The 19,801-nt window shown below is 38.4% G+C and overlaps 1 protein-coding gene across 1 annotated transcript in view; it reads left to right on the top strand.

Moving 5' to 3' along the window:
* Positions 1-19,801, top strand: part of LOC108704686 (guanylate cyclase soluble subunit alpha-2-like) — a 127,655-nt gene that overhangs the window by 72,131 nt on the left and 35,723 nt on the right. The gene's annotated exons all lie outside the window — the stretch shown is intronic.

Below are 19,801 nucleotides of genomic sequence, written 5' to 3'. Positions count from 1 at the left end.
TTCTTTTGATGCTTTATTATTTTAGCAATAGTCAAATTCTTTAGTGTATGGGGTATTCAGATGAAATCATGGGCTTTATTTTATTGGCATGAGCTGAGACAACAAGATGATACCACATAGGATTTTGTCCATTCTTGCACAAATGTATTGTTATCATACGTAGTGATTAATGATAACGTATTACGTTGATACAAAACTAATGTAGCAATATATATTTATATATTCCTACAATAGAGTCCTCCAGGAGGAATGTGGGTCTCCTAAAACTTGTGCAGGACTCTAGCCTACAGTTTGTCTCAGTGCAGTAGGGTTTATTTTCCACTTACTTTCCCTTTATATACACCGTAATATATGAAGGGTTCGCTTGAGTGTGCATAAATATATATAAGTGGGAAGTGCTATATTGTTGAATTGGTAAAATATGCTGTATAAGCATCAACACGTCACTAAGTACTGGTCCAAAATCAATGGCGCTTTCCCATAATCTGCAAAAAAATGCTTCCGAATAATAGTTGTATCCCCCTATTCTGATAAATAATAAATATGTTGTGCAGAATGGATGTAGGAATGCAGATATGTTATGCAATTAAATAATAATGTAAAAGTTTAGCATGTAGTTGGTCTAATTAAGGCTGTGACTGGCTGAATTGACTCACCAAAATAAGATGAAGCTCTCTTTTCCCTTGATGAGATACTGTGTCTCCTTTGGCTCACATGTATATTTTATAATGCCTTTTAACTGCTTCCAAAACATTTGGTTTTCATAATATTATCCATGGGGTGCTGTAAAGCTGTTTTTGAAATGTATTTTATATTAATTACCTCTTGAAGCTCTAAGGCACGCCACCAGTGACCCAATAATAAATACAACCCCTTAGTTGTGCCTTTGCTGCTTACCCTTTGGAGAGATACTTCAAAGAGCTATTCTAGCGAGTTTAATAAAAGCTGCAAATCCTGGCGTGGTTTTTCTGAGTTTATTGTGTTTCAATTAATCCTGCCGACAACTGGACTGCTATTGCATACAGGGTTAATATTCCCTCCCAATCAGGTAATAAGGTGGCAGCTGAGAGCAGAGCTGCTTAAAGGGGTGCGTTCCAACACCTATGGACTCTTCTTTGGATGTCTGGAGGAGCAGGGTCCCTTGGGCTGGCAGGACACTGGGAAAAAAACCTGGTGGGCCCTGGCCCTCATGGGCCCCCTCTGGACCAGACCCAATCACCTGATCTGCAGCCCCCCCCCCAAAAAAATATGTGCAAAACACATGTGTATGTGCGTGGGGCCCCTAAAGTTTGGAACCCGGTTTGGAACCAGTCCGACCCAGTAGAGGAGACAGCTATCTTCTGTGTGGTTGGAGGAGAGACAAGGTTCTGGTTGTACCTAGTGTGTGAGAGGAAGCCTGAGAGATGACCAAGATGCCCGCAGAGCCTGAGATACAGAGCGTGTCTAACATAGAGACATACCTCCCAACTGTCCCGTTTTTAGAGGGACAGTCGATCTTTTGACAGCTCAACCCACAGTCCCTCATTTGTACTGGAAAGTCCAGTTTTTCTCTGCACTGAACAGCAAGAAAAAGAAACAACGTTTCTAACTTAGTTGGCTTTTGGCAGAGAGCCCAGAACAGCCACAACTTCAGATAAGATACCTTTGTAACAATTTTGAGATAAGCAAATAAGTAATTGTAACAATTAGATAACAGGTCCCTTGGGAGAAGTTAGACTCACAGCTTAAAAGTCAACTCATCTTCATTAGCAAAACTGCAATAACTGAAAAAAACCACAGAAATATGTTCAAACTTTCATGAATACAATGAATACGGTAATTAGGGGGTGTGGCCACAAAAATGGACATGGTCAAACATATTGCAGCAACTTTTTTGTCCCTCTTTTTATTTCCAAAATGTTGGGAGGTATGCAGAGAGACTAAGTGCCTGAGACACAGAGAGAAAGTGAGTACCTGTGACTGTGCCTGGATAAAATCAGTGTTTAGTGAAGTGCAGCAGGGAGTCTTGGAGAGGCCCTGGGACATACCTTCCAACTGTACCGATTTTCACTGACAACTCAGCCCAGAGTCCTGGAGTCTTATTGAAATGTCCAGCATTTATCTTTGATCTCCAAAAAAATTGACAATGTTTTTAAAACTTAACTAAACAAGAGGCTTTTGACAGAGAGCCCAGAATACTCAGCACCTGCAGTTAGATACAACTGTAACTAATAAGATACAAAGGTCTCTTGGGGGAACTGAGACTTGCAGTATAAAGGGCAATTACACCTTCATAAGCAAAACTGTAATAAAACATAAAACATGACCCTAATACCCCCAGAAATGTGTTTAAACTTTCCATAACCATTTTCACCATGCTACGCTCCGCCAATCTTTTCGTCCATCTTTACATTTTCCAAATGTTGGGAGGTATGCTTTGGTAGGAAAACTACAATCTCATCTGTGAGAGACAATACCATATGAAGATTTTTGTGCGCCATTTTTTGTGTCCCTGTCTCTTCTCTCCATAAGAAACCCACTTGCCTACCATTTCAAGAACCAATTTGACCCTCAAACTTTATATAATATTACATATATATATATATATATATATATATATATATATATATATATATATATATATATATATATATATATATATATATATATATATATATATATATATATATACACTGCATAAACTAAGTTCAAATTTTAAAGCCAAGAATAAAAACTCGCCAATCTTTGGAATCAAATTTCTGACAAGCCACAGCACTCCTCTGTAATATTAAATAAAATAATTTACATCACTTTTTTAATTGGAAGGGTATTACACTGGCCTGTTTTAGCAGAAACAAATGACGGAAAATCTAACAAAATTAAAATTAGTAATTTAAATTAAAATACAGCTATGGGACCTGGGTTTTCCCATAATGTGGATCAACCTTAAATAAACCCAATAGGATTGTTTTACCACCAAAATGGATGCATGCAGCTTAGTAACCATTACGTAGAAGATGCTGTTTTATTATTACAGAGAAAAAGGAAATCATGTTAATACATTTTAATTATTTCCTTAAAATTGACTTAATTGGATATGACCTTCCTGTAGTTTGGAGCTTTCTGGATATTGGATTTCTAGGTAAGTGTAGAGACCCTGAGGGTTAAGTGTTTTACTCCAGGCAGTCCCCGATAATTGGACAACTAAGTGGTCCTTTTTCAGATTCGGACTTTTCCATCCTCGGGGTTTAATAAATTCCAATTTTATAAAAACAAATCACAATTTTTTCGTGATTTTTGCATTTGGAGTTTAGTAAATAACCCCCTAAGTCTTAATAGAAAAATAAAAAACAAACACACCAACAAAAGGTTTGATATGTAAAGAAAAAGGACTAAAACCTATCTATATTCAGAGATGGTAAAATATAATTGCTGTAGCCCAAGCTTGTAGTGGTGTTGTGAATTGTGCCCTAAAATAGGTGCACCATAACAAAGCAAATTAAAAAAAATAACCATGTTGAATGGGCCAATTTATTAAATGTTGTAGAGCTTTCCTTAATTTGGATCTCCATACCCTAAGTCTTATAAAAAATCATTTAAACATTAAATAAACCCAATTGGATTGCTTGTCTCCAATAAGGATTAATAATATCGTAACTGGGATCAAATACAAGATACTGTTTTATTATTACAGAAAATATAATTTATTTATTATTAGAGAAGATATATGTGTAACAGTCAGTACTCACCCTGGTGGTCTAGTGGTGCGGCCGCTCCTCTTCTTCCCCTGCCGGTAACTTAGGGCGCGCGTGTCGCGCATTCTGCTTATTTGTAGGCGCATGCACGCTGGCGTATTTAAGTGACAAATTGTATTTCTCAGTGCCTGTTATAGGATCTTTCTCTGTGAGTTTCCTGTTGCTTCTGTGCTGAAAAGCTTCTGTTATCTGATACCTGTTGTGACCCCTGTCTGTTTTTGGACGTTTCTGACTTCTGTATTCCTGACCCTGCCTGGTAACCGACTCCTGTATCCGTATCCCTTCTGACTGATCTCCTGGTTTGACCCTTGCCTGTCTGACTCTGTTTGTACTCTGCCTGCACCGATCTGGCCTGATTTGACTACACCTTCTGCCTACGCCTTGTACTGTGACCTTCTGCCCAAAAGACTTGCTTTACGTTTGTGCCCCATTGCTCGTCCAGAACCATTAGCTTGGCACCTCTCTTTATAAAACCTGGTGGCATCCGATTAGCCGAGGGCTCCTCCTGAGGTGAAAGGCGGCTGTTAAAGGCAGAAGCAAGAGCCATGAACAGGGTGCTTAGCATTGGTTCTGGATTTAGGGTGCCGACCGTGACAATATGGCTCTGAACTATTATCTGTGCTATAAAACCAGCAGTTCTGGATCCATAGTTGGCCAAAGGGACATAAAGAAGTGATTTGCATGTCTCCACCCATAATGCCTTATGTCAGAGTTAAACATTCATTTTTGGTATTAAGGCAGTGCTATGTATATGGCACAAGGCAAGTAAATACCTTCTGTTTTCTGAAGGCTTCATGCTCCATGTCTTGCACGTGAAGGGCTATTTGGCTCCTTTTAGCCCTTCTCACCCTAACCAGGCTAGGTTCTCTGCTACAGAAAAAGAGTAATGCATTTGCTATTTATGAGATGAGCTACAAGGAATTGGAAATAGTAGAATAAAGAATTTAAAATGAATAGGTTAAAGGAATGTATTAGCTTAGAAGCCATGTGTCTGTTTGGGGTTATCTTATTCCATCAGTGGAAAAGGATAAAGCATTCCAGTTCCTACCACTGATCATTTCTCGAGGGAAGGCGATGAGAGATGATGGATCAAAGAGACTTCTGGAAATGAACATCAGTATTGGCTTCATAATAAATGCTCTAGAACTGAGAAAAATACAGTTTCAGGGCTGTGTCTGCATTGTGGATGTTATCCCAGTAGACTTCTTGCTGTTTTACTAAAGCCCCACTTCATTTCCACCATTCTTTCTATTTCTGTCGGTAATAAATAAAAACAGTTTGAAGTAGCATGAGATACATTTTCCCAGAATACTCCAGAGCTTCCAACATTCAGAATCATTAAGTTGTATGAAATGCCCTGAGGTCTGCTGAGAACGATTCATTCCTAATTAGGCTCTCAGGGAAATTGCAGAATTTTATAACAGAGGCACATAGGTCTTTAAAGAAAGGACTCTGCCAGATGAGCAAATCCAATATTTCCCTTTGGTGGATGCTTAAATCTGTTCCAGCTTATAGTGGAGCATTGCTCTGGCTGCCATGCCCTTATACTCTGCTCATTTAATCTGCACAATAATCAAATACAAAGCCACAATATCCCCATTACTGAAAGCACTGTGTAAGATTAATTTTTGAGTATAATTATGGCTAATTGTTTTTGTGCATTTTCTTACCACTAGAGTGCCACAAAGTATAGATCTGGAGAAATAAATCAAGCAGATAATAGCAATGATACTGTCTAGTGAAGCTATAAAATATTTTTGTTTTCCTCATGACATCCTAAAAGTTTAAACAAGCAAAATAAGAGAGGCACATTCACATAGTCTAAAATCGTACAAACAATTTATTTAAAGTATTGTGCATGCAATGATGAAGCCTCGGGGAACTTTAACCAGGCGATTAGTCTTAATAGTATAACGAGCATGTTAGGGACATAACTCATGTTCCGTCATGAAAATGAGAGGAAGACAGCTGACAGGTATGGGTAAAAAACATGCAGAAAAAAGATACCACTTATGGCATGCAATTAACATACCAGGTCAAAATTAAGGACCAAGGAGGAAGCAGTTGGCACCTAACACAGTTCTAGTATCCAAGGGGTTAAGAGAATAACAAAGTCAAATCCAGGCAAAGGGTCAGTTCAGGTAGCAAGGGTTCAATACAAGATATAACAGGCCAAGGTCTGGATCAAAATCAGTAGAATTAGCAATATAGGGCACCCAGGAACACACAAGGTAGAACCTATTATCGGGCAATGTTTGTAGGCCTTAGGCGTCCTTTTGAAGGCTGATGCGTGTTGACGCTGCCCATTTTGACGCCATCGCCATGATGCCACACGCGTTTTGATAGATCGGCGTCAGAACGTCACATCGTCCCACATGGCTCCCGTGGACCCCACGGTCTTGCGAACGCTCCTTATACCCACATCCACATTCTAATAGGTAAAAATCTTCCCAGATGTGCCCAGATCTCACTTTAGAACAAAACCAATACCTTTTATGAGTGGCTTGATCAAATATAATGCACCTATTTTTCTCCATTAATGGAGTCTAAATGGACTTCTCCAGTTTTGGTGCAAATAAGAACAACCAAGTTTCGTTCTTGAGGCTAAGGAGGAATTGTTCAACTTTTGAGTCATATAATAGAGAAGCTAAGAGATTAATTGAGAAATTGAGAAGATTGGCTTGTAGAGAATGCTAAGAAGAAAGCAATGGTGAAAGACAGGGTAAAAATTATAGGTTTGGATCTTGGAAATGGGGGAGGGCTTAAAATAATAGCTGGTGCATTAAGGGTTGCATCAATTTTTGCCTCATCCTATTATCTTATCTGTTTTGAGCACTGGAGTATAAGAGATCCTTGGGAAGTTTAAAGGAGTAATTTTCAACTGTAACTGAGCATTCAGTTTGCGTGCAAGTTGCCATGTTTTTTTAACTTACCATGCTGAATTCTTGTATATTTATATATTAATCTAGAGTGACTGGCCCGGTTGGGATTGTTTACACTGAAGAAGAGGATTTTAAGTAGTGCTATGATTACTATTAATATACATATTTAAAAAAGGACTATTCCATAAACTAATTTATGCCTAATCCACCCATAGATCCTTCTAGAGGATACAAGATTAAAAAAATTAGGTGCTATTTACAGTGCAAAGAAGGTTTTCATTTTTACAGGGAAAGTTGTGATGTTTTGGAATTTTCTCCTTGAGATGTTTTACAGGCAGATACAGAATAATGTACATTACCGGTAGTTGACTTTAAGAAATAACTGGATGCCTTTTCAGCAAGTGATCAAATAGAAGGTTACTCAGAACAAAGTTGATCCCATGAAGTGGTTTGGTGGCCTTTTTTGGAGTCATGAAGAAAATGTCCTCCCCATTGGAAGTCCATTGGGTCATCTTCAGATGAGCTGTTTCACTTTACTCTGGAGTCAGGAAGTATATGTTCTCCCCATAGGAAGCACATTGGGTCATGTTCTGATGGATTGTTTCACTTACATTGGTGCCACTGTGTAGCTTAATCACAGTGGCACCAATGTGAGTCTGGATCTGATGTATCTGTGAACATTAATGCTATCAGATGTTTGAGATAAGAAGTAAGTCAGTCAAGATATTCTAGTGTGCCAACTCCCATTCAATACTCCATTATTACATGTCCTAATGTTAATCTTTTGGCCTGAGTTAAATAATTTTAACACTTTTATATCAATAAGATGAAAACAGTTGGTGATCCATTCCATTTCGTTTGCCAATATTCTATTGTTTAAAGCAAACCCGTTATCTTACAGTAAAAAGTTTTACAGTTCTGGTTATTTCTAACAGACTGAGGATCAGGAAGACTAGTTTCCAATTTCTTGACATCTTCTTTTCAAAAGAATTGAAGTTTCTCTTCAGGAGAGTCATTAGCTTTTGCTAAATTGAACACTGAACTATGACATGTACATGCTCTCCACTTGTAGTCATCTTGTTGGATTTTTGTTGAAATTTTCAGAGCTGTCATGACAGCAAGTTCCATTGAAAGCAGTTTAAATATCGAGTCTCTGCTTTTGCTCCTTTTTTTCTTATTTTATTACGTGAAAGACATTTTGTAGGATAATGGGAAGCAGTGTGGAAACTGTATTGTCTGCACACTATTGTTTGGGATGGTTCTCACTATTGCCTCTCCTACCTCGCCTTTACACTGCATTATAACTTGTGTTCAAAGAAAAAATACTGACCAACTGCTGCAGTCTGTAAGGCCTGTCAAAAAGGGCCAAAGTGCTGGAATATAGCCCCCAGCTCAAAGGGCACATGTATCAAATTCAAAAAAATATATTCCAAGGCATTCTATAAAAGTTAGTTTTTATTTAACATCAAGTATTAAAAAGTAGGCATAAAGACCAATTGACGTTATGCCTTACGCCTTTCGTACCCACGGGTACTTATTCATAGGCATTACTGTTGTTCCATTTGGTCACAGAATTCAAACCCCAGGAAATCCCTCCCAAATTTTTTTAAAACCAACGAGGTGGCGACATGTTATTGGTTTTAAAAATTTTTTGGGAGGGATTTCCTGGGGTTTAAATTCTGTGACCAAATGGAACAACAGTAATGCCTATGAATAAGTACCGGTGGGTACGAAACGCGTAAGGTGGAACGTCAATTGGTCTGTATGCCTACTTTTCAATACTTGATGTTAAATAAAAACTAATTTTTTAACTTTTATAGAATGCCTTGGAATATATTTTTAATAACTTTTTGTTGCCAAACTACTATTGGTAGATCCAAGTTTATTATATAATTTGTTCATTCTGGATGTACCCTTAATCTTTGGAAAGTAGGTCCTCAACAATAGGTTATAGCCATATCCATCCATGGACAAAAAGTGACACAAGTGATGCAAAAGTGGGATTCACATAATATAAAACACAAAATACTTCTCATTGCATATCAGATTTTTCAAATTTTGCACAAAAGATGTTTTCTTTGCCACCAGCCTACAGATGCATACTTTATGAAACCTAACCCCAATATTGAATTTTCTAACAATGTCAGTGGGTCTCCATTTACTGGATTTTATTTATATAAGACCTCCCACCTCAGCTGTTTCTCCATCTCCATTCTCTCAGGCCAGAGGCTATGGTTTCAGATGGGATACTTGCATGACCCTTTACCAGAGGATTGGGGACATAGTAGTGTCGTAAATCTTTGACTTTTTACCACTACACAACAGGCCATGGAACAGGTGCATGAGAACTTCCAGTTGAACATCCAGGTTTTCATGTTAAGTGTGTTTTATAGAGAAATTGTTTCTGGGGGTAATAGATTGTCTTCCTAGGCTATGAGAGGGTTCACTTCTCCTTGGGACAGGAAATTGCTTATTTCAGTAGAAAAAAAAACAAAAAGTGGCTCTGCAAGCTCATCAGATATCTGCATGTGGGAAATACTTTAGATCAGAGGAATACGCTCTGAATTAACTAGCTATTACTAACCAGTTTTGGTATATGCATAGGTCAGAACCAAAGTACTGTAGCTCCAGGCAAGGTGGTGAGCACACCAGTCCTCTGGCAGGTGGGCAGTGGGGTTAGTACTCTACTTGTATATAGGAAAATGCCTGGCATTCTAGACTAAGTACCTTAGCAATCAAGATGGTTTCTGGAGCAATCTCTCAAAGAGAGATTTATTATACCCCAAAGCTGCTAAAAATCTGAAAATACTCCAGCTAAAACCTGTCGAGGTCATGGCAGATGTCCCTTTTACAATTTGAAGATGTTTCTTGACATCATGATCGTATGGTAATCCAAAAAAGTCAGGGTTTTTGGGCAACAACTCCAAAAAATCAAACGATTCAGGCATTGAATTGGAAAAAGTCGTACTCTTTGAATTGTCACACAATTTTGTTGAGACTTTTCCCTTACTGACTTTAACAAGCTGTTTTTTTTTTTTTTTTTTGATAAATTAGTTACATTTGTGGATGGGAGTTAGGTTGACTTTGTTTTAATAAAAAATGGGATACATTTGTGTTAATTGTCATTGTCCTAATACTGCTTAGTGAACCTCTCCAGGCCCTGGCTTGGCATTTCGAGGACTTAACTTTCTTCCCCAGTGTTCTCTACCAGGGCTGCCTTCAGGGGGGGTCAGGGGAGACAAGTGTCCCGGGCTGTGCACGAAGGGGGGCCCGACTGTGCTGCACTTTTGAAAGAGCGAGGCCCCCCTTGAGATTGCCGAAGCCTGAGGCCATTTTTTGATGTCCCGAACAGCCGAAGTGCCGAAAAGCCAAACAGCCGAAGGACCCGAAGCCACGAAAACAGGCGAAGCCAAACTCGTGAAGCGGCGAAAAGACCCGAAGCTACGAAAATAGCCGAAGTCCCGAAGCAGCGAAAAGACCTGAAGTCACGAAAACAGCCGAAATTGAAGTCCTGAAGCGGCGAAAAGACCCAAAGTCACAAAAACAGCTGAAATTGAAGTCCTGGAGCGGCGAAAAGACCCAAACTCACGAAAGGAGGTGAAGTTGAAGTCCTGAAGCCATGAGTTCAATTCTACTGAACACCAATTTGTTTTTGTTTTTTAAATGCCCTGGCCACCAATGTATTATTTTAATATTCTATAGGCCTATGCCACCAATGTTTTTTTAAAAAAATATTTTTTGGGGCCCCAATTTTTTTTAACTTGTAAGGGGAGCCCTAGCACCAAGGTTTTTTTTTTTAAAAAAATATTCTTTTGTTGTGCGGATTTCTAATGGCGGCCCTGTTCTCTACCACCCTACACCTGTTTATGATACAAACAACACTTCAGAACAAATACGGTAACTTCTTTCCTCCATAATGTGGTCCAGCCGGCACTCATCTCTCTTGCAATACACATGATATATCCTGCAGTTAATACTTTTATTCTTTTAAAACTGAGTCATAATCACATTTTATTCTATTTAAGTCCGTTTTACCATGGGAACAGAAAGGATTTCTTAAATCGATTCTCTTTGTTTTTATTGCTCTTGACGAAATGGTGACACATTACACAACTCTTGTAAAAATAGAACAGAATATGTGGATATGATTCATAGAGTTTAATGGGGAATTTGTTTCCAGAAGTCTGAGGTTCTTAACACCAGCGCACCGAACCAAGTCATTTCTCTTGATTTGTGCATTACTGTAATGCATTCAGTACGCTACAGAATGAAATCACGTTATTTCTCTTTGGCCTTACAGCTGGAAATCCTTGGCGGAGCCGTCATTAATGGGGTGAAAATAGGGGCGATGTTGGGAGGCCGAGTGAGCGTAACCAAATATATAGTAGCAAGAAAAATGGGACATTAATTCTTGCTACCTGTTAGCCAAAGGCTATTAGGTCTGCAAGTTTGTTCAACTTAAAATCAAGCATTGTAATGCACTTTTGTTTCCGTTTGTAGTGGTACTATCATTTAATATCAATAGGTACTGTTGTTCTTATTCTTATGTTACTAATACTACCTTTAATACACAAGAACCATCAATATCCTGTGAATTTGATCCTTATATGTCATCCGTTATAATCGGTGCTTGTGTCATTTCTGTTTCATGACTAAAACTTGTGTATCATAAAAAATAATTTGAATGCCTTTTGTAAAATATGATTGGCTTCAACCTCGTACCTTTATATGGTCTTGTTGCTCCTTGGTGACTTATTTCTTTATATTTTACAGTAGTGGGTACATTATTCACTATTTCTTAATTTTCAGTGAAATATATATACAGGTATAGAACCTGTTATCCAGAATGCTTGGGACATGGGGCTTTCCGGATAATAAATCTTTTTGTAATTTGGATCTTCATACCTTAAGTCTATTAGAAAATCATGTAAACATTAAATAAACCCAACAGGCTGGTTCTGCTTCCAATAAGGATTAATTATCTCTTAGTTGAGATCAAGTACAAGCTACTGTTTTATTATTATAGAGAATAAGGAAATTTTTTTGTATTTTGATAAACGGAGTCTATGGGAGATGGACTTTCTGTAATTTGGATCTTTCGGGATTACGGGTTTCTGGATAACGGATACTTGTATCCAGGATTTATTTTAAATTAGGCCTAGCTTTAGCACTTTTCCCAGGATTTAGACTCTTTCTACTGCACAGTTCAGTACTTGACTGAATCTTTTGGAGCAGGTTTGGTATTTGGCCAAATTCAACAATGATGGATTAAGTGAATGCAAAGTTATTCTAACATTCTGTTTCTGACTACTTCTGCCATCATACCTATTCCTCTTTATATAATTTCTGATGTGACATTTAACTTCCCCCTCCTGTATCCCTCAGAGAATCTATACTTTCCCTTAAAGCAGATCTGCACAAAAAACTTGTTTGTTTTTTTTGCAAAATTAATAAAATGCTAATACTAATATGCATTAATTGAACATTTACAATTACATTAGTACAGTTATGGGATTCATAATCCCGTTCCTCCATTTTATCAAAACAGTACCTTGTACATGATCCAAACGAATGGCCCGATACACTCGCAGACAGACCGAGTCGGCAGCTTATTGGTCCGTGTGTGGGGCCATCCGACGGTGTCCCCAATCAATATCTGCCCGAAATTGGGCCAGAAAACGATCGTTGATGCGGTCCCGCGATTCGACAACCTGTTTGGCCTTCGATCGTTGGGCATATCGGGGAGAGATCAGCTCATTTGGCGACATCACCAAACAAGCGGATCTCCCTGTGTATGGCCATCGTAAGATATATTGAACCGTTATTGGAAGCAAAACAAGCCTATTGGGTTTATTTAATGTTTACATGATTTTCTAGTAGACTGAAGATCCAAATTATGGAAAGATCCATTATGTAGAAAACCCCAGGTTTTGAGCATTCTAGATAACAGGTCCCATACCTGTATTTATAGTAAACATTGTGATTATATAGAACCTGGATGGAAACTCTCAGGCAACTTTGCCCACATAGCAGATTTATTGCAGAAATCTTCTTAAAGGAGAACTAAACCCTTAAAATAAATATGGCTTAAATGCCATATTGTATATATTGAACTTATTGCACCAGCCTAAAGTTTCAGCTTGTCAATAGCAGCAATGATCCAGGACTTGTCACAGGGGGTCACCATCTTGGAAAGTGTCTGTGACACTCACATGCTTAGTGGGCTCTGAGCAGCTGTTGAGAAGCTAAGCTTAGGGCTCGTCACTAATTATCCAGCAGAAAATGAGCTTCCCCTGTAATATAAGCTGATGCTACAGCATACCTCCCAACATTTGGGAAACAAAAAGAGGGACAAATTTCTTGACCAAGCCCATTTTTGTGGCCTCGCCCCCTAATTACAAATTACAAAATTTGGCAGGTTATGAAAGTTTGAACATATTTCTGTGGTTATTACAGTTTTGCTAATGAAGGTGAATTTCCCTTTAAGCTGTGAGTCTAACTTGTCCCAAGGGACCTGTTATCTTATATTGTTACAATTACTTATCTAGATTGCTTAACTAGATACATTACAAATGTATCTAATCTTTTGTTGTGGCTTTTCTGGGCTCTCTGCCAAAAGCCAATTAAGTTAGAAACTTTGTTTCTTTTTCTGGCTGTTCAGTGCAGAGAAAACTGGACTTTCCAGTACAATTGAGGGGCTGCAGGTTGAGCTGTCAAAATAGGGACTGTCCCTCTAAAAACTGGACAGTTTAGAGATATAACTACAGGGCTGATTATTAAATTCTGATGCTAATTGCACTGGTTTCTGTGCTGCCATGTAGTAATTATCTGTATTAATTACTACATAATCAGCCTTATATTGTGACATTTCTATTCTATGTGTACTGTATATTGTGAGTGGGTCCCTAAGCTCAGTAAGTGACAGCAGCACAGAGCATGTGCAGTGAATCAGCAGAAAAGAAGACGGGGAGCTACTGGGGCATCTTTGGAGACACAGATCTATACTGCTAAAGGGCTGTGGTTGTCTTGGGCTGGTACAAAAGCCCAAAACATAGTGTACAACATTTCTAGCTACTTCTTTAGTTAAGATTTAGTTCTCCTTTAAAACAGTAACATAGAAATACTTGCAAAGTGTTATGGTACCTCAGTGTAGAGGCTAAGGACATTTTAGGTGGTTTGTGCCTTATAATACTAAACCCAATTCCCAGTTGTTTTTCATTGGCATAATGCCCAATGATGTCAGACCATGGCCCCTAGCTGGTTTCATGTAAGAAAACAATAACTTAATAGGAGGACTGTGGGAGACTGTTAAGAAAGCCACACAATGTAAATATAATAGAGGTTTAGGCAAGACTACAGCAGAATTAAATGCTCTTTAAGTCGGCTGTAGTGGATATAGAATGTATTCAGGGCAGCTCCTGGCTGAATAGCTGAATCTTCACGTGGTATTAATGACAAAACAGGGATACGTCCACAGGACTTTGTGCATGGGAGTAACACACAGAGAAAAAGTCAGTGGAGAACAATAAAACACAAACTCTTAATCATCTGCTTTGTATTCATATTCACTGCACATACTGATATTAGAGCTGCAGAAACTGTACAGTTGGACATGGTTAAATAATACCAAGCTGAGCAGAATAAGTACTCTCCTGCTATGATCAAATGATCTAAAGAATAATGTAGAGAATTCTGCCGTTGCAATGCAAATTTCTGCTCGTTCAGCTGTAGCAGTGGAACTATCCCATTCATTGGGAAATCCTTGTCATACCCTATGTGGGCAATTATTACATGCAAAAGTACATTTATGTTAAAGGGGACCCGTCACCCAAAAAAAATCATTCAAAATGCTATTTTATCACATTAATCAAGCAAAATGAACTTTAATTATATTATATATATTATTTGAATCTTGTTTCCTTCAGTCTGGGAATTCATATTCATAGCAAGCAGGCAGGAGCCATTTTGTGGACACTGTTATAAAGACAAGCCTTGTATCATCTCACAATCTTGTTTGAGCACCAGAATGGGGGACCCAATGTCCATCCCCATGTCCATCCCCATGCCTTGGTTACACAATTAAACTGTGAAGAGAACGGGGGAATGCATACCTTCCAACTGTCCCATTTTCAGCAGGACAGTCCCACTTTTGACAGTTCAAACCACAGTGAAAAGAACTGAAAAGTCCCAACAACTTCTAATATCCTCATATTTTGCAACTGGGGGTACTTTATTTATTATAATACACAAGTTTCAGTGAGTCATGTGACAGAAATGACATCAGAACTCACCGTTTATAACTGATGACATCAGAACTCACCGTTTATAAGGATATAATTTACAGGATATTCATGGCTTTTGTGTATTATATAGTGAATAAAGTACCCCCTCTTGTAAAATATAAGGATATTATTAGTTACCGAGGAGTTTCATGACCATATAAAAACACGAGGCCGAAGGCCGAGTGTTTTTATACAGGTCATGGAACTCCGAGGTAACTTCTAATATCCTCATATTTTACAACTGGGGGTACTTTATTTATTATAATACACAAATTTTAGTAAGTCATGTGACAGAAATGACATCACTACTCACCGTTTATAACTGATGACATCACTACTCACCGTTTATAAGGATATAATTTACAGGATATTCATGGCTTTTGTGTATTATATATATATATATATATATATATATATATATATATATATATATATATATATATATATATACACATATATATATGTTAAATAGATCAAAGGCATTCTAATGAAAATAATCAGCAGAAATAAACTGATAATGTCCCTTTAAGAGAAACATGGACGATTCGTCCACTGTTTAATTATTTAAATTTTTTTTTACTTTAAAGTGAAATTCACACAAATTAAAATAAGCTGAAGGTGAATCTGAAATGTAACTAATGATAGGAACAAAATGCTTCAGACAAAACACAGTAATTAAACCTTTCATTTCTGCTAATACATCATGTGTATTTCAGAGCTGCAAGCTGTGGCCCATCATGATTGAATTTAACCTTTGGCAGTACAGGAAATGAGATTTAGAAGGGTAAAGGCCACTTTTCAACTTTCATTTTCTATGTTCAGCGATAATTAAAGTATACAACATTTCCAGCATCAGCGAGAGGTTCTATAGGATGTTGGCTGCCCTGCAAATGAATGTAATTTTACTCATTTAAGCACTTTTGCAGTTTACATTATTTTTTTTCTAGTAATGTAATGAATTTGAGACAATGGCAGCCACCTGATGTTCATTTATTGTAGCCAGTCAGCTGAAAATGTATATAGCGAGAATAGATACATCTTGTGATGTTTTTCTGCTTAGAACTAACCATCAAAACATCAGGTGACTCTTCTCTGACTTCATTTTTAGTAGAGCATCATCCCAACATCACCCCATCCCCTATAATCTTGGTGTTTATATATTGCCCATCTTCTGCCACCCCATCTCCTCCTCGTCTTTCAGCAGCGTTGCTGTCCGGGGCCCCATCAAGATGTCATGCCATGAAAAGGTGGGATTTTGGCAGGTTACAGGTGGAGATTTGGAAGGATCAGTCCACAGTTTTGACAGGGCCTGGTGGATGTAGGTGGCTCTGCAATTATCAGCAAATTTCAGGGTGGTCACCACTGTATTGAAGAGCAAAGTGTGTATTTGAATGTTCTTCTAATGAATGATGTCAATATGCCCAAATTGGGTGAATATGTATACAATATCCCCATGTTTGAGTGAATAAGTAGTGTGTTTTACTCCACAATCACCAGCCTAGGTTCCTCTGGTGAAATGACAATGTGTGTTTGTGTGTTCTTGGATAGAGCCTAAGGCTGAGGTCAATGATGTCTGTTATAATAATAATAAAAGTGATCATCTCCACTTCAGGGAATATCCCACAAAGCAACTTTGCATTAGCTCGGCAAAGAATAACAGGCTAGCAAAACAAGAGAATACCTAGAAAATTCACACAAAGTAGCCCATATATTTCAGTTGAACAATGCAGAGCACAGTTCTCTTGGGTAGAATACTATATAAACTTAGGACTCCTGAATGGCACACAAGGAGCAAATGCCCCCCCCCAGCCATGTATTGCCCCTTCTGACTGAGCAGCACTGCATACGGCTCCCTGAATGGTTACACAAGTCAATAGGGGCAGCACCTGGCGGGCATAAACAATGTGCAACATGGTGCTTCTCGGCTGTTAGAAGAATCAATTTTGTTTCCAATTAATATATATTCTGCTAGGCATGGTCTTGAAAGACTTGTTTGGCCTATGTTTGGTTAATAAAGAGCAGAACAGAGAACTTGCACGGGTTAGCTTTATCTTTATGCCTTTATTGAGTATGCTATCCTTTATCTTTTATTGCACAGTAATGCCATAAATATATTTTCTGACGATGGTAAATAAAAAGTAACATAAAATGGCAACACTTGGGTGATTTATGAAGTTGATGGAAAAGCTTGTAAATGCACAATAATGGCACTTCCTTACAGGGCTGAAAGATGTATCTTGTGTCCTGGCAAGTAGATTGGCAAATAATATACAATGCACAAACAGTGTAACATAGCCTGGAATTTACTCCTGAATGTGTCAGACATTAAGGGGCTGATTCACTAACTTCGAGTGAAGGATTCAAAGTAAAAAAACTTAGAATTTCGAAGTGTTTTTTGGGCTACTTTGACCATCGAATGGGCTACTACGACCTTCGACTACGACTACGACTTTGAATCAAACTATTCTAACTAAAAATCGTTCGACCATTCGATAGTCGAATTTCTGTCTCTTTAAGAAAAAACTTCGACCCCCTAGTTCGCCATCTAAAAGCTACCGAAGTCAATGTTAGCCTATGGGGAAGGTCCCCATAGGCTTTCCTAAGTTTTTTTGATCAAAGGATATTCCTTCGATCGTTGGATTTTATATCCTTCGAATCGTTCAATTCGAAGGATTTTATCGTTCGATCGAAAGAATAATCCTTCGATCGTTCGATCGCACTATTGCGCTAAAATCCTTCGACTTCGATATTCGAAGTCGAAGGATTTTAATTCCCAGTCGAATATCGAGGGTTAATTAACCCTCGATATTCAACCCTTTGTGAATCGGCCCCAAAGGGTTTTATTTACTAAAACTCAATTTTTACTGGTCTGGGCTTTTTGGGGTAAAAACTCAAATTTTTCATGGAAAAAAAAAACCTTGAATTTTTTGAGATTTAATGCTGCAAAATGCTGAAAAAAGCCTGAATCCGAAAACCCAGCATCTCAAACCTGTTGAGGTCATGTATAAGTCAATGGCAGATGCCCCTATCCTAATTTAAAGATATTGTGGTCTGCACTGGGTTTAGCCTGATAATCTAAAAAATGTGGGGTTTTCAGGTGATTACCTGATAAAATCAAGCTGTTCGGTAATAAAGTATGAAAGATTCCTATAATTCAAGTTTTCGCTCATTCTTATTGCGGTTTTTCCTGACACAACTTTTGCGAGTTTTTTTTATTGATAAATAAGGTAAAATCCTGGATGGGACTTTGATCCAGTCCCATCTTATTTAATACCTTATTCCCTGTTGCCATGTAGAGTGAGGAATGAGATTTTTAAAAAAATCCAGGACTGCATCATTTTCTCATGACTGGGTGTTTATTTTGCATATCTGTTCATAATCTAACTCCACTGTCAACCATCTTGCCTATGTGCTCTTGAATAGGGCAAGGAATATCCTACTGGGGCAAGTAAGAATAAATAAAGTAAAAACAAATAAAAATGCTGGAAGTTATGAAACTATCATTAATATTTTATGTTATGAATGGCACATATATAATTCACTAGCCTGAATTGACATCACTTTTGGAGTTAGAACCATCCAGTACAGATGTATATAATGAAACATAGTAGCCTGCCATAGTAAGTTAATCAAATTCAGCCTTTAAAGTTTGGAGGAAGCAAACAGAACCACAAGAGACTCATTGACAATTCAAGGGGAAAAGACAATTATTTTCTGACCTTTCAACTACTAGTACTTCTACTACTGTTCAACAAATCATTTTTACATATGATCTTTTCCCCAAGAAATCCCTCCAACCCATTTTCAAAGCTTACCACTTATAATTTCATTTGACTGGTCTACTTTAAACTTGTTCAGACTGCAACTCAAGACTGTAAGGTCTCTAAGGACTGGTGCTTTATACATGACTTTCCTCTGGGTACATATCAGGGCTAGAATAATTGTATACTATCCCCCACAGGCGGCACCCCAGGATCTAAGAAACTAGGGTCATTTTAAAATACCCCAGAAAAAAGTGTAAGAGCACTAAGGGGTGAAAAATTCAAAGTTTTGCTCATTTAGTGTAGAATGCAATTGGTGGGTGCAAAGGAGCCCTGTCCTCGCCATGATGTGGCCTGTGCCTGCCAGTACTCCCTAATGTACACTTAATGACCGGCAATTTAGGTTACAGGATGGGGGATACCTACGGTAGATTGCACTTGACATTTGTGACTAGGAAAGACACTTTCAATAATATTCACCAATGTCAGCAGTTCAGGTTCAGGATTTAAACTTTTTATACTACTCACCACGGACAGCTTGCATACAGGTGACCAGTCTCCAGGACCGCCATCAGAATTTGAGGGGCCCCCGTACAACAACATTTTCTGGGCTCACCTACAAGTAAAAAAAAAACATCGGTGGCATGGTTCCCGTACAAGTTAAAAAAAAAACAAAACATTGGTAGCCAGGGACCCATACAAGTAAAATAAAAAATATTGGTGGCCAGATCCCCCCCCAAGTAAAAAAAAACCCATCAGTGGCCAGGACCCCAGTAAAAGTAAAACAAAAAGTAGTGCCCCATGCTTTAATAAAAAAATGGTCATTGGTGTTCAGTGGAACTTCTCCCTCGGCTCCTTTCTGTGGCTTTGGCTTCTACTTTGGCATCAGCTCCTACTCCAGCAGGCTCAGCTCCTACTTCAACGCAATTTGGCTCCTACTTTGGCGTAACCTGGCTCCTTCTTCGGCACTACTTTGGCAGCTCAAGGGGGCCTGGCTAATCCAGGAAACACAGCACAGTCAGGCCCCCCTAAACATCTAGAAGCCACTGGACCCAGGACGATTGTCCCCCTAGTGCCCCCCTGATGGTGGCCCTGCCAGTCACACTTACTCTAAATAAGTGTTTGTGGTTTCAAGTAAGAAT

The sequence above is a fragment of the Xenopus laevis genome, chromosome 2L (genome assembly GCF_017654675.1).
Source record: "Xenopus laevis strain J_2021 chromosome 2L, Xenopus_laevis_v10.1, whole genome shotgun sequence".
NCBI lineage: Eukaryota > Metazoa > Chordata > Amphibia > Anura > Pipidae > Xenopus > Xenopus laevis.
This window is presented reverse-complemented; position numbering and strand designations above follow the sequence as displayed.